The sequence below is a fragment of the Centruroides sculpturatus genome, unplaced genomic scaffold, assembly GCF_000671375.1.
Source record: "Centruroides sculpturatus isolate CEXI.00-Female unplaced genomic scaffold, Cexi_2.0 scaffold13, whole genome shotgun sequence".
Classification (NCBI taxonomy): domain Eukaryota; kingdom Metazoa; phylum Arthropoda; class Arachnida; order Scorpiones; family Buthidae; genus Centruroides; species Centruroides sculpturatus.
In genome coordinates, this window is record NW_019384405.1 from 635,921 (window position 1) to 649,551 (window position 13,631).

General features: G+C 34.7%; 1 protein-coding gene across 1 annotated transcript in view; it reads left to right on the top strand.

Annotated features, from left to right (window-relative positions):
• Positions 1 to 11,637: 11,637 nt before the first annotated feature.
• Positions 11,638 to 13,631, top strand: part of LOC111618789 (stress-activated protein kinase JNK-like) — a 45,873-nt gene continuing 43,879 nt past the window's right edge. Inside the window, exon 1 of the mRNA XM_023360359.1 lies at positions 11,638 to 11,830. The gene's annotated coding sequence lies outside the window, so the exon portion shown is untranslated. The remainder of the gene's footprint in view (positions 11,831 to 13,631) is intronic.

The window sequence follows — 13,631 nt, forward strand, 5'->3', positions numbered from 1 at the left end:
TAAAAACTAGTAAATATTAAATTTAACATTAGAATTAAATACGTAAGCTGTGTTAACGATTTAATTAATATTGTTCTCTTTGTTAAAGTAAACAGCGGGTCTTTTTATAACTTAAATATTATTTTATGTAAAGTTGGTGAATAAAACCGAAAAACAAATATTGGAATGACTCCAAGTGGGACTGTTCCTTGTAAAAAAAAAAAAAAAAGAGTTCTTGTAGACACTGCATCATCACCGTAGACCTAATTCTTTTAAAAAATCACTACAAAATTTATCACGAGAATAAAAATATGAAATGACCTCATAATCCAAATAATTTGTAGGCCTGTTTTAGTTAAAATCCTTCCAAAAAAAGTCGAATCTTTAACTATAGAGCTATTCATTTAATGGTGGTTTCTCCCCAGTAGGGTAAGGAACCGCGATCGGAAAAAAAAATTCAGTAAAAGGCCTTCTTTATGCTCCTTTTGTACCTCCTCTTCGGGCCTGAAAAAAAAAATCGTCGGCCATATTGTGAGGAATGAACCCATCCATCTTAAAGTCATTAATAGATGCTGGTAATTACGTCACAGACGAACGAAAACATACACTTAAACGAATGTCTGACATTTTCCAGAATTCTGGCAACTTGCCGAATGAAGTCCAGGGAAAAAATATATATATATATATACATTAATATTAATGTAAATTTTCGGAAGTGTTTCTTAATATTTTCTAGAATAAAATGTGTTTAAATCATTTAATAAATTTCTGCTTTAATTATTTTACTTATACAAACAATAGATCTTTCTTTAAGACAGGGTTGCCAGGTTTCTTTTTTTAAAAAACAAAAATAAAAATGTTGCCACAAAATTAGTTTTAAAAATAGAATAAAATTCTTTGTTTTATTATAAAAAGGTAGACTATCGTTTCAGCTCGTTAATTGTGTCACCATACAACAAATCTCATTTTAAATCCAGCAAAGAGTTGCGTAACTTTCCAGGCAACAGTTAATTAAAATTTGCATGCGGCGCCATCTGTTATCAGAATTTATTTTAAAAGGTTTTATTATTATTATTATTATTATTATTATTAACTAGCGAAGTGTGCACGGCGTTGATCGGGTTTTTGAAGGAATTTGGAATTGAGAGAGGATGATAAAAATAATGGTTTTAGTAAATAAAACGTGCATTTATTGATCTGAGTTGTGCTTGATTGTGCAAATAAATGTTTGTTGTCTTTATTTTTTGTGTATTCGGTGTTTTGTATTGAAGAAAGTGGTTCGTGATTCTCTCAGTTATCTGGCCAACTGTGAAAATAGTTTGGTGACCCCTGATTTAAAGGGATAACATTTTAACATGATTTCACAGTAATTATGTGGTTCCAATGGTTCCCAGTCTATTTTGACTTGGGTTTCCCTTAGCAGCCCATTTTCCTAAGTTTTATTTCGCGTGTTCATCAAATACTGGCGCCTTGATCAATTATACAGAACTGTACAATTATATATATTTTTATTTAAAAATAATCATTGAGTGTCAATGGCCTCAACGCAGAATCCGAAATTTTCAGGGTCAGCTCTTCCAGTCATGTTGGGCCCCATCCTCATCATTCCACAACTTCTTTGTTGGCCTTGATAAAAGGCCCACAAAGAGATGGCCGAGTGGTGAGGCCATAATGGACTTTGATAAAAAGCTACTTTAATGTCTACACCGCTACCTAACAGGCGATCAAGGTGGCAGCCCACCGCTCTGGGGACCCGGGTTCGAATTCGAACGGGTCGAAAAAACCCCAGGAACTTTTCGGGGGATGGTCCGTTCGGATATGTCGGGCCCCGTCCCTCACCACCCGGCAGTCCCATTATGGGCATGGACGAACCCATAATGGGCCTGCTGTAAGAGGCCCTCTTAGAGCCCACAGGGCGGAAAGAGTTAAAGAACTAACAGCACCGATTAAAATTTAATATCATACAAATCCATGGTCGTGGGGAGCCGGGGAATTTTCCCTATGTCCGCAGAAAACTCAGGTCCACAGTGAACCAAACTTAATAAAATCAATACTATTTTTACTAATAGAAAAAAATCTATTACCATTGATGTAACAATGCAAAATATATCAGCGATTATAAGGAAGCAGTCGTGCCCAAGTAGTTAAGGCGATGGACTTGAAATTTCAGAAATTTTCGACAAAAAGCATAGGAGTTATTAAGCTTCAAACCGGGTGTATAAAATCGTGCCCCACACAGACAATAATATCCATACATACAGAAAAAAACTCGAATTTTTTTTTTTTTTTTTGCATTTATCGACCTTTCAAGGTCCACCTGAGTCCAAAAATATAAAAATCTTGGGTGGGTCATGGTCATGTTTTGACCGATCGCCATACTTTTCCTTTGTTATATATAACAGTCAGGAATGTAATAGAATGTACTGTACGATATTTTGCAAGCATCGCTGTGAAATTGTTTTTTGGATAAATGTTTGAATGATTAAACCATTTTCAAAAATAATTCAGCAACGAGTTGCTTAACTCTCCAGGCAACATTTAAAACTGCACGTGTGGCGCCATCTGTTACCGTATTTTATTATTAAAAGTATTTTATATTTTTAACTATTATAAAATAAAAAAAAGCTTTATTTTGAGGGTAGGGATGAGTTTTGTAAAAAAAAAAAAAAATTGTAAATGCTAATAACGAGTAAATTCTTTATTAATTAAATCCTACCCTACTCGAGATACGACATACGATCTCATCTATCTCCCCATTCCCTCGGCTTTTATCCACCAAAATTTAATAGTATAAATCCTCCTAATTAACAAAACTCCATGCAAAATTTCAGAAATGTTCAGCGAAAAGCACAGGAATTATTACGCTTCAAAGAGTGTGAACAAAATCGTCCCCCCACACGCTAACATCCATGCTTACAGAAAAAAAAAACCCGAATTTTTTTGCATTTCGTCACGTTTCAAGGTCCCGTGAGTTCAAAACTTTCGGGTCATTTGTTGACCCATCGCCATACTTTCCTTCTGTTATACTTTTATCATCGGGAAAAGTAAAAGTTGATGCTATCTGCTTTAAATCTTACTCTTCTACTGTCATTTTCCCTGGTTTTTTCTCAATTGGGTTGTAATTTTCAACAATTGTAGACCTATAAATTCCCACTGCCATCTGTCTGTGTTGCCTTCCTTAATCTCGAGAACGGGACTACACAGATGAATTTCGAGATCATATATGGAAACCGTAGGTGCAGGCGGCTCCGTTTAACCATATACGTCACGTTGTTCCAATTATTTGTCCTAAAATTATTCAAATACAGTAGAATCTCTGTAATCCGGTACCCACCAGTGGCCGGGTAAATAAAACCCCTAAACACTAATCCTGTGTTCCAGTACCAGCAACAGGCTGACCACGTGCAGTTTTCCGTGACTTCTTCACGTTAGTAACACCTAAATAGGAGCCAGTTTCCTATAAAAGTCTTTCCTTCGGCAGATCTCCCACGTGTCGCTCTGCCGTAACCAAATAAACCAAACTCTGTAATCCGACAAATATCGAACCGGCGGGTGTCGGATTACTGGATTTTGTATGTATGTACAGTACATACTGTACAGTAGAAAATACATTTGGTTCACAGATTAGTTCACTGACAATATACACGTACTGTACATCAATCTCTGTGACATACATCGAGAACATGTAACACGAAAATTGCATGTATTCCACCCTGCGGAATGTTAGACGTGTTGGACTAGCGAATGGCGGATTACAGAGATTGCAGACTGTACTGTACTTTAAACAAATGCTACAAAAATCTCCCACAAGTTCATATATTATACAATAGCTGTATTTCTTTATTTTTATGGTATACTATTTATATAATATACGTTACATGTCATGATTTTACATAGTGACAGCTTAACAAGGCTATAACAGAAAATTACTTGAATAACGTTTGTAGAGATTTGCCTATTGTTATTATAAGACCTTCTATAATAGGTTGCAGGTGGAGGGAACTTATTGACGTGAGTGCTTTTCATTGTACTACACATCGAAATATATTATATATTTATGAATAATCATTATAAATTTCTTTATTTAGGGGTGGAGTGACAGCTTGAGTGTTGCAAATTCTTTAGTAGCAGTTGTATATGTAAATATTTTTTAGCTGAAGGAAAGATTAAAAATTAAGTACTTTCGGGCAATAAAAGAAATTGTCAGGACCATGTTGGTTAATGAAGTGATTTATTTAATAAGAAACGTTCTTATGTTCGTTTAACTTAGATTTTAAAATCGATGTTCGAATTTTATATATTTTTTTTCTCGCTTGTGGAAGACATTTTGAAATGTCCAATGTACTTGCGTGTATTTAATTCATCAAACAAATAAATATAACGCTGAAAGACAGTACGAATTCTTCCTTATAAGAATTTTACGCATTCAAATATTGAATTTTAATCTATTTTAAGATCGATATAAGATTTTATTGATTTTGGATGAAGTAGAGTATAAACGCCAGTTCTTATAAAGAGATAATCCAATAGCGCGATGACAAAGATGTTTCAATTTGGAAGAAGGAAGGATAGTTGCACTGGTTGAGGTAACACTCCAGTCTCTTCGACTTTCTTGACCAATTTGTAATGACTCTTCGATGCATTGTGATCGAACAGTGCCCTAATGTTTAGAATTCTCGGATCGAGTTGAGGTATACATTGTGATGCAAATAGAAACTTGTGGACACAGCCTGGTGTCATTCAGCCAGCAATTCGGAGGATCGAACAGGTGACATAGAGCGATACCAGCCACAGAATATGTCGAATCTATAGCGAACAGAGGTTCTTTTTTTTGAACCAAAAGAGCATCGTAACAGCAGCAAGAGTAATTCCGCAAAGTAAAACCATATGTATGGATTCAATCCAAAATCCAATACAGTAGACCCCCCTATAACACGGGTTCCTATAATTACGATTCTTATAAGACGGCGAAAAAATTGCGACGGTATCCGTACAAACCTGGTAAAAAAACTCCTGTAATTCGGTAAAACGTCATCGGGCAGCCGAACTACTTTCCGCCGTCCAGTGCCACGCTACGGAGAGTTTAAGCGAGTAAGTTGTTTACTATCGTCTGTACAATATGTAAATTAGGTACCGTAAGTCTAATACAATACTGTAATTTTATACATTTGTTGTGAAAGAAACATTTCTTATTCAACGGCCATAAAAATTATTTCAATTAATGATGTCTCCAAAGTTCAACGAAGTTTTCGCAGAAAAATAATTTATCAGAAATCGCCCGCCGTTTGGTGCGCTGCTCCGTGACGAAAACAAGCTTAAGCAATGGCGACGTCGAACGGTGCACACTCGGTAAGTAATCCTACAATTTTTTGTTTATAGAGTAGTTTATACGGATTATTCCCCAAAAAATATACATATTTTGGAAATGTTGAGTCGAATTAGTCTAGAATCGATTAATTTTATGGAAGAAAACCTTTCAAACAGCCGTAGTCCGTAAACTTCACACGTTTGGGCTGTGATTGGCAAGAAATCGATTCATAAAGAACGGAACGTATCTACCATGTTATAGGGGGTCGACTGTATTTTCTTACCCAGAAAAAAGTCATTCTGATCTCTTGACAATGGTAAAAAATAACAGAAATTTGTGATTGTCGTTGTAGCACTGTATAGTTTTCTCGAATACATCCGTAAAATGATGATGGAATGAATAAAACTCGAGCAGAACATCGGCGACTAATGAGGTGTCCGATACAGGAAAAACACACGTACAGTACCAAGTGATTGCCTAAGAATGGAGTGTAGATACGAAACTGGAATGTATCTTGATGTAGTCGATATTCGTTCCTGTAAATATTCAAAACATTTCGAAAATCTTCGTCACCATTTTCTTTTTTCGTTTGATACGTACAGTATTTAGAATGATCCGGTGTATCGAGTCTAATATCTCTCTCGATTTTCCGTATAAGGTACCTGCATGATAGAGAATGGGAACTAGGGAATGCAATGGAATCGTGTCTAATTTGACCCTCTGTGTTTTTTGCAAATCTCCGCGTTTTGTGACCTCCTAAACCCAAAAAATTCAAGAAAACGGCAAAAAATTCAGTGATATGTATGTGTGTTGGCGTCCATTTCGCTTAATATCTCAAGAAGGGATAGAGATAAAGAAACAAAATTTGAGACGTTAGCTTATATATAAGTGGCATTGATGCTGTTAAATTTTGATTGTGAAAGGTCAAGGAGATGAAGAGATAGAGGGTAGTCAAGTGATATATCTTGCGAAGAGTCGGATTTAATGAAGATTATACTTGTTAGCATTTATAGTGTTTTATAAAACTCATCTCTACCCTCAAAATTAATTCTTTTGCTATTTAATAATAATTTAAAATATTTAAGGTTTTTATAACAAAATCTCATAATAGATGGCGCCACGTACAATTTTAGTTATTTACAGTCGACCCCCTATAATTACGGTCCCTATAATTACGATTCCTATAAAACTACGAAAAAATTGCTACCGGTATCCGTAAAAAATAGTAAAAGTTCCCTATAAACACCTCAAACGTCATCGGGCAGCCGAACTACTTTCCCGCCGTCCGTAGCGCCACGCTACGGAGAGATTTCTATCGTCTGGACAGTATTATATAAATTATATATAAATTAGGTACTGTACATATAATTATATATTAATTATATATAAATTAGGTACTGTATATATAATTATATATTAACTTATTGTAACTTTGTTATAATTAAATATATAATTTCCGCCGTCTAGCGTGGCGCCACGCTACGGAGATTTTTACGCTAACTATCGTCTGTCAGTATGTAAATTAGGTACCGTAAGTCTAATACAGTACTGTAATTTTATACATTTCTTGTGAAAGAAACATTTCTTATTCAACGGCGATTAAAATTATTTATATTAATGATGTCTCCGAAGTTCTACGAAGTTTTCACAGAAAAATAAGTTGTTAGAAATCGGCCGCTCTTTGCTGAGCTGTTCCGCGACGAAAACAATGTTGAGCAATGGCAATGTCGAATGGTGACACTCGGTAAGTAATCCTACAATTTTTTGTTTATAGCGTAGTTTATACGGATTATTCCCAAAAAATATATACGTATTTTGGAAATGTTGAGTCGGATTAGTCTAGAATCGATTAATTTTATGGAAGAAAATCTTTCAAACAGCCGTAGTCCGTAAACTTGACACGTGTCGGGTTGTGATTGGAAAGATCCGTAAGAAATCGGATTCCTAGAGAATGGAACGTATCTCTATCTTATAGGGGGGTCGACTGTATTTTAATAATACAAATGCTATTTTTTAAATAAATTCTCATAAAAGCTGGGAAAGTTACGCAACTCGTTGCTAGATTTTTTAACCTTCACTTAGCTTCAAACAAGAACAGTTCCTATGATATTCCAATTTCGGGTAACCTGTGTGAGCTGGTAGTATGACCACTAGAACATACGGTCCACCCTACTTTTGAAGATGCCATCGTGCTGTATACCAGATATGTTGATGACGCTTTAATTATTTAGAATCGCAAACCACCGCTTCGACCATCACCAACAATTCAAATGGTTTACTGCTTCGTTCTGAACAAAGAAGTGCCTTCCAAGTGCATTTCCTGGATATCCTAATCACCATACTCAATGGATCTCTCATCACCGATGTCTACAGAAAGAATACGTACCGTACAATCCCTTATTCATTCCTTCAACGTCCCATGATCTATTTGCTTACAAGATAGCATGTTCAGAGTACTTAAAAAAATGGCTTTTACTCATTGTTCTGATACACATTCCAGCTTCAAAGAGTTTCACCATATTAATCGCATTGCCACCACCCTGGGCTACTCGACGAATATTATTAAGGGCCTCATCCGGCGTTAAACGATTCCTATTTTTGATAACGGGATAAATTCACACTATGATTGTGAACATCGGACCTAACCGCAGGTTACTAAATATTAGAGTAAAGACCTTTTCGGCCTTTGTTTATAAAAATGGCCATTGTATATTTATAGGAACCAATGTCAACTACATCAAGATACATTCCAGTTTCGTATCTACACTCGATTCTTAGTCAATCACTTGTTACGTGTGTGTTTCCTGTATCGGACACCTCATTAGTCGCAGATGTTCTGCGCGAGTTTTATTCCTTCCATCATTATTTTATGGATTTATTCGAGAAAACTATACAGTGCTACAACGACAATTACAAATTTCTATTATTTTTTACCATTGTCAAGAGATCAGAATGACTTTTTTTTCTGGGTAAGAGGATAGTGGATTTTGGATTGAATCCATCCGTATGGTTTTACTTTGCGGAATTACTCTTGCTGCTGTTACGATGCTCTTTTGGATCAAAAGAAGAACCTCTGTTCGCTATAGATTCGACATATTTTGTGCCTATGTCACCTGTTCGATCCTCCGAATTGCTGGCTGAATGACACCAGGCTGTGTCCACAAGTTTCTATTTGCATCACGATGTATACCTCAACTCGATCCGAGGATTCTAAACATTAGGACAATGTTCCGATCACAATGCATTGAAGAGTCACTGTATATACTGTATTACATGTAATAAATGTTTGTTTTTTAATATGACTAAAGCACCTTTGAAGACGAATTCTTGGATGTTATTTATATTACGCGAATGTAAATTAACGCGGATTTTATTAATTAATTTGATTTAAATTCAACTGCAAAATAAAATCATAAAGAAAAATATAAGAAAAAATAAAGGTTTTATGCTATTCGATTTGTTACAAATCGAATTACGTAAAACATACAACACAGTAGATAATTTATTTTATAACTGGTTTTGTTTCTCCGTGTTACTGTGTGCAATAATTTCATTTAATTAACATGNCAATCGGTCCGAATCGTAGGTGGACGAAAATATGAAATAAAATGGTTCAAATTCTTACAAGTTATTATTATTATTTATTGTGAAATTTTGCCGCTCCCTAAAACGTAATTTTGCCGCCCCCTAAAAAGTGTTGCCCTGGGCGGGCCGCCCCTGTCGCCCCCCCTTCGCTACGCTACTGGTGGGGGGCATGATTTTGTTCATTCTGTTTGAAGCCTAATAATTTTTGTGGTCAGAATGGTCAGAATCGGAGTCAGATGGTTTAACACAGCAGTTAGTTATTAAGCGTTAAAGTGGTTGAACTAAATCGTGTCCCCATATACATTCTAACATCTTAGGCGAAAACATCTTAACGGGTTTTACTGTACTATTATAAAATGGCTAAAAAGCTTACTTTGAGGGTAGAGACGAGTTTTATTTTATTTTTTTAAAATTTTGAACGATAATAACGAGTAAAATATTCATTAAGAAATATGACATATGACCACTTTTATCTCTTCACCCTGTCGACCTTTAATTAAGAACCAAAATTTAATAGTATTAATGCCCTTTTATATGCAAGCTACAGCGCCACATTTCGTTTCTTAAACTTTACCCATTCTGAGATATTGTTTAATATCTCAGAATGAAATTAAACAAATTAGACGCCAACACACACGCGCGCGCGAATTTTTCCCCTTTATTGACTTTTTTTGAAGGGTTCAGGAGGTCTCCAAACGTGTAGATTTTCAAAAAAAGTTTGGAGGGTCAAATTTGACACGATTCCAACACTTTTCCGTTTTATATACATAACAAGTTGGTAAGTAAAAAGGAGTCAGAGTCGGCGGATTTTTTGACGACTCCAACTCCGACTCCACAGCCCTGGGTTTTACTTTGCGGAATTACTCTTGCTGCTGTTACGATGTTCTTTTGGATCATAAGAAGAACCTCTGTTCGCTATAGATTCGACATATTTTGTGGCTGGTATCGCTCTATGTCACCTGTTCGAGCCTCCGAATTGCTGGCTGAATGACACCAGGCTGTGTCCATAAGTTTCTATTTGCATCACGATGTATACCTCAACTCGATCCGAGGATTCTAAACGTTAGGACAATGTTCCGATCACAATGCATACAAGAAAAAAATACAGGTTTTATGCTATTCGATTTGTTACAAATCGAATTAAATAAAACATACAACACAGTAGATAATTTATTTTATAACTGGTTTTGTTTCTCCGTGTTACTGTGNCGAGGATTCTAAACGTTAGGACAATGTTCCGATCACAATGCATACAAGAAAAAAATACAGGTTTTATGCTATTCGATTTGTTACAAATCGAATTAAATAAAACATACAACACAGTAGATAATTTATTTTATAACTGGTTTTGTTTCTCCGTGTTACTGTGTGCAATAATTTCATTTAATTAACATGCAAGCGAATAACAAGCGAACATCTGCTGACTGCGGCTCTGAAATAATTTACTAATTTAACTACAGTAGAGCCTCGATTATCCGACTCAATTGGGAACTGGAGTTGGTCGGATAACCGAAAAGTATAAAAAAATCCATTATTAGTGTAGTATATTATTATATCCCATGTAATTAGTATATTAGTATATCGCTATTAACCTACTTTGCGTTGAAATTTCATCAATGTTAAGCCTAATAAAAATTTTTTAAAATAATAATCGTCGCTATTGTATCGTTAAAAATTAGAAGATTAAGCCTCGTTTAAATATTGGCTCCCTTTCATGGTCGAATGAGTGTTGCCAGCTAAAACACGTAAAAATAATATTAAAGTAGCCAAGATATAGCCAAATATTGTAGCGCCACATCACTAGCGGACATTTGAAATTTGCCGACCAGGACGGTTAACCGATGTGTCGGTTAATCGGGGTAGGATAATCGAGGCTCTACTGTATTCTCTATGCCAGGGAATGACAAAACTATGGCATGCGTACCCGAAATGGCATGTTAGAAGAAATCATCTGGCACGTAACATTGGCTTATAGGAAAGCGGCGGCTGAACATCCGACATACGCGTTTTCGCGTTTAAAACTTCGGCCTCAACCACGCTATTGAATCTGGACGCGAAATCCCAAGTACTTTTTATGTAGTCTGTTCTACACGTCGGACTTCGTCCCTTACCATCTTGCCACCTCCATTGTCTACCTGGCCGAACTCACAATGAATATTTTTTTATAACTCCGTCCTGTGGGCACTGTGTGTTTTTAACAACCCCAGTATAGATTTGTCCGGACCTATAAAGGGACGGCCGGTGACGGATCACCCCCCGAAAAATTCCCGGTGTTTTTTTTTACCCCTGTTTTCCCATAGTGATTCCTGGCACCCCCGATACAAAATTAATTACAAAAAAATTCTACAGGCTTATTTTGGTTCCCCAAAGACAGGCACCCGGGACAGGTGCCCACTTTCTTCTTCTTAGATACGCCGTTGCATATTTCAAATATAAAATAAAGTATTAAGAATAAATTATTAATAAATAAATAAATATAGGCCTATAAGTTAAATTTTCACATCACTTATTTCCCGTATACATTTACCCGTTAAAATTATAGATTTTTCTCGAACATTATCCTATAATACCGAAAATATTCCAATTAAATTTAACGAAATACAATAAATATTAATTCAAAAAAATTTATAACATTATATTACGTAATTACAAATTTACAAAAAAAAAGTAAAAAAAAAATAAATACGAAGATGGCGTTCATTTTATAAAATATATTTCCGTAAACAGTATATATATTTCGGTGACGTCTCGGCTGACGTCAGAAGGAGCGCAATATGTTTTGACGTCACGGTTTATTGTGTCCCATGATTCCATTGTCGCCGAAAGAGGGATTCGGATTTTAGAAATTTTGACATTATCGAGTGCGGATTTCGACTTTTGCGGAATAAAACTTTAAAAATAAGTAATCGAAAATACTCCGTTATTATATATAAAGGACCGAGATCGCAACTGAGTGAGGTAATAAAGACGTTGAAGTATGATCGAACGTCGCTTAGTATAAGCTTGTGTTTTATATGTGGGAATTTAAGGAATTTATTTGCGCTGCTTTCCAATTTTTTTCTTTTAATTAAACGAAATGGATAAAGTTAGAAATTATTACTTAGCATCGTGCATAAAATATCATTAATTAAACTTCCTTTAGCACTTCTTTAAGCGACACCCTTTAGTCTTTCTGCACCGAAATGTATATATATAAGTGTTCATCAGTCTATATCAAATGTGTTCAATTGAACACAATTATTGATTTTAAGGGCGATGAATATGAATTTTATCAATACAAATGAAATATTTAAAGAAAAAAATCCACAAAATATTCATTTAATATTCTATTATTTCAGATCTTTTTCTGTTTTCATATATAAATAAAAGAGGAGAGAGGAAAAAAAAGAAAAAAAAAAAGACATAAGAGTAAATTATCACTTATATTATCCCCATTTTTATCTCTGATGTATAAATTATTGATGATGATAATCAGTTCTCTAGACTTAATAAATCATTTAGAAAAAAAATAATCCATTTATTTAGCGTAAGTGTGCATATTTAGGATGCCGAATGCATTTCCGAAATGGACGCTTTCAATTAGTAGATGGAGCGAGATGCGAGACGGATCAAATTGTCCGGGTTCAGGGCCTCGCCGGCATAAAATATCTTCTTGGCATCCGTCTAGAGAAGAGATCGTTTGATATAATATATTAACGTTTGTTTAGAGTTTGTATATGCGCGATTAAATAATGTCGGTCAATTTTTATTATAATCGATACGTTTGTTTTTGCGTCGCGTTAAATCCGGGATCGGATTTAGGCATTTCGAGACCCTGAGCCGAACTTCGTGCCGGGGCCCTTTACCGACCCTTTACGGTTTTGAAGTCGGTCGTAAAAAAGAAAAGAATTAACGTAAATGCTATGCAAAATAAAAAGTAAAGTATATTTTGTTGGTTTGTAAAAAACAAATTTTTTTATTACAAAATTCGACTTCGGTTTTCTTTCCTGTAGAAATTTCCGAGGCCCCTCGAAGCCCCGAGCTACGGTTTACTTCTAAATCTGGCCCCAATTAAATATGAAATTTTACGAATTACCGTTAAACGAGTATTGACAAAGTACCGTTCCGAATGAATTAAACAATGTTTTATTTAAATTATTAATTTTTTTTTTTTTTACAAAAGTGATATGTATGATTTTATATATTTAATATTTAAATATAAATCTGTGATTAATCTGACGCTTACAGTTTTTTAGATTTAAATTCGTGAGTCTTGCAAAATTATATAAGACTTTAAAATATACAGTATAATGATTCTAAATCGGATACATTTTTATAGATAATGCTTCGGTTTAATAAATCATTCCGACTCTTTTAATTAAACTTGTATTTACTGTAATTCTAGAATTAGATATTTCCGATAGATAACTATTTTCTAACCTTTTAAAGCGCCGTTCTGATCGAGATGGCGAGTCGAGATATAGATTTTAGATTTTTATTAATTTTAATATTTAAATAGAACGAGGACATTAATTCTTAATCAATCTCTTAGATATAAAATAAATTTTATTGTAAAAGGAAAGCAATAAATTTATGCGGTTTTCGGAAATTATACTACGCTAATTTCTCTTAATGGATAGACATTTATACTTAACGCGTGATTAAAAATATATATTTGTCTGTTTGTCTGCATTCCTATCTTACTTTCGTGATTATAGATGATATAATTTAAGTATAAAGGGAGTCGATTTATAAAGATGATTTATTTATTACTATGAGA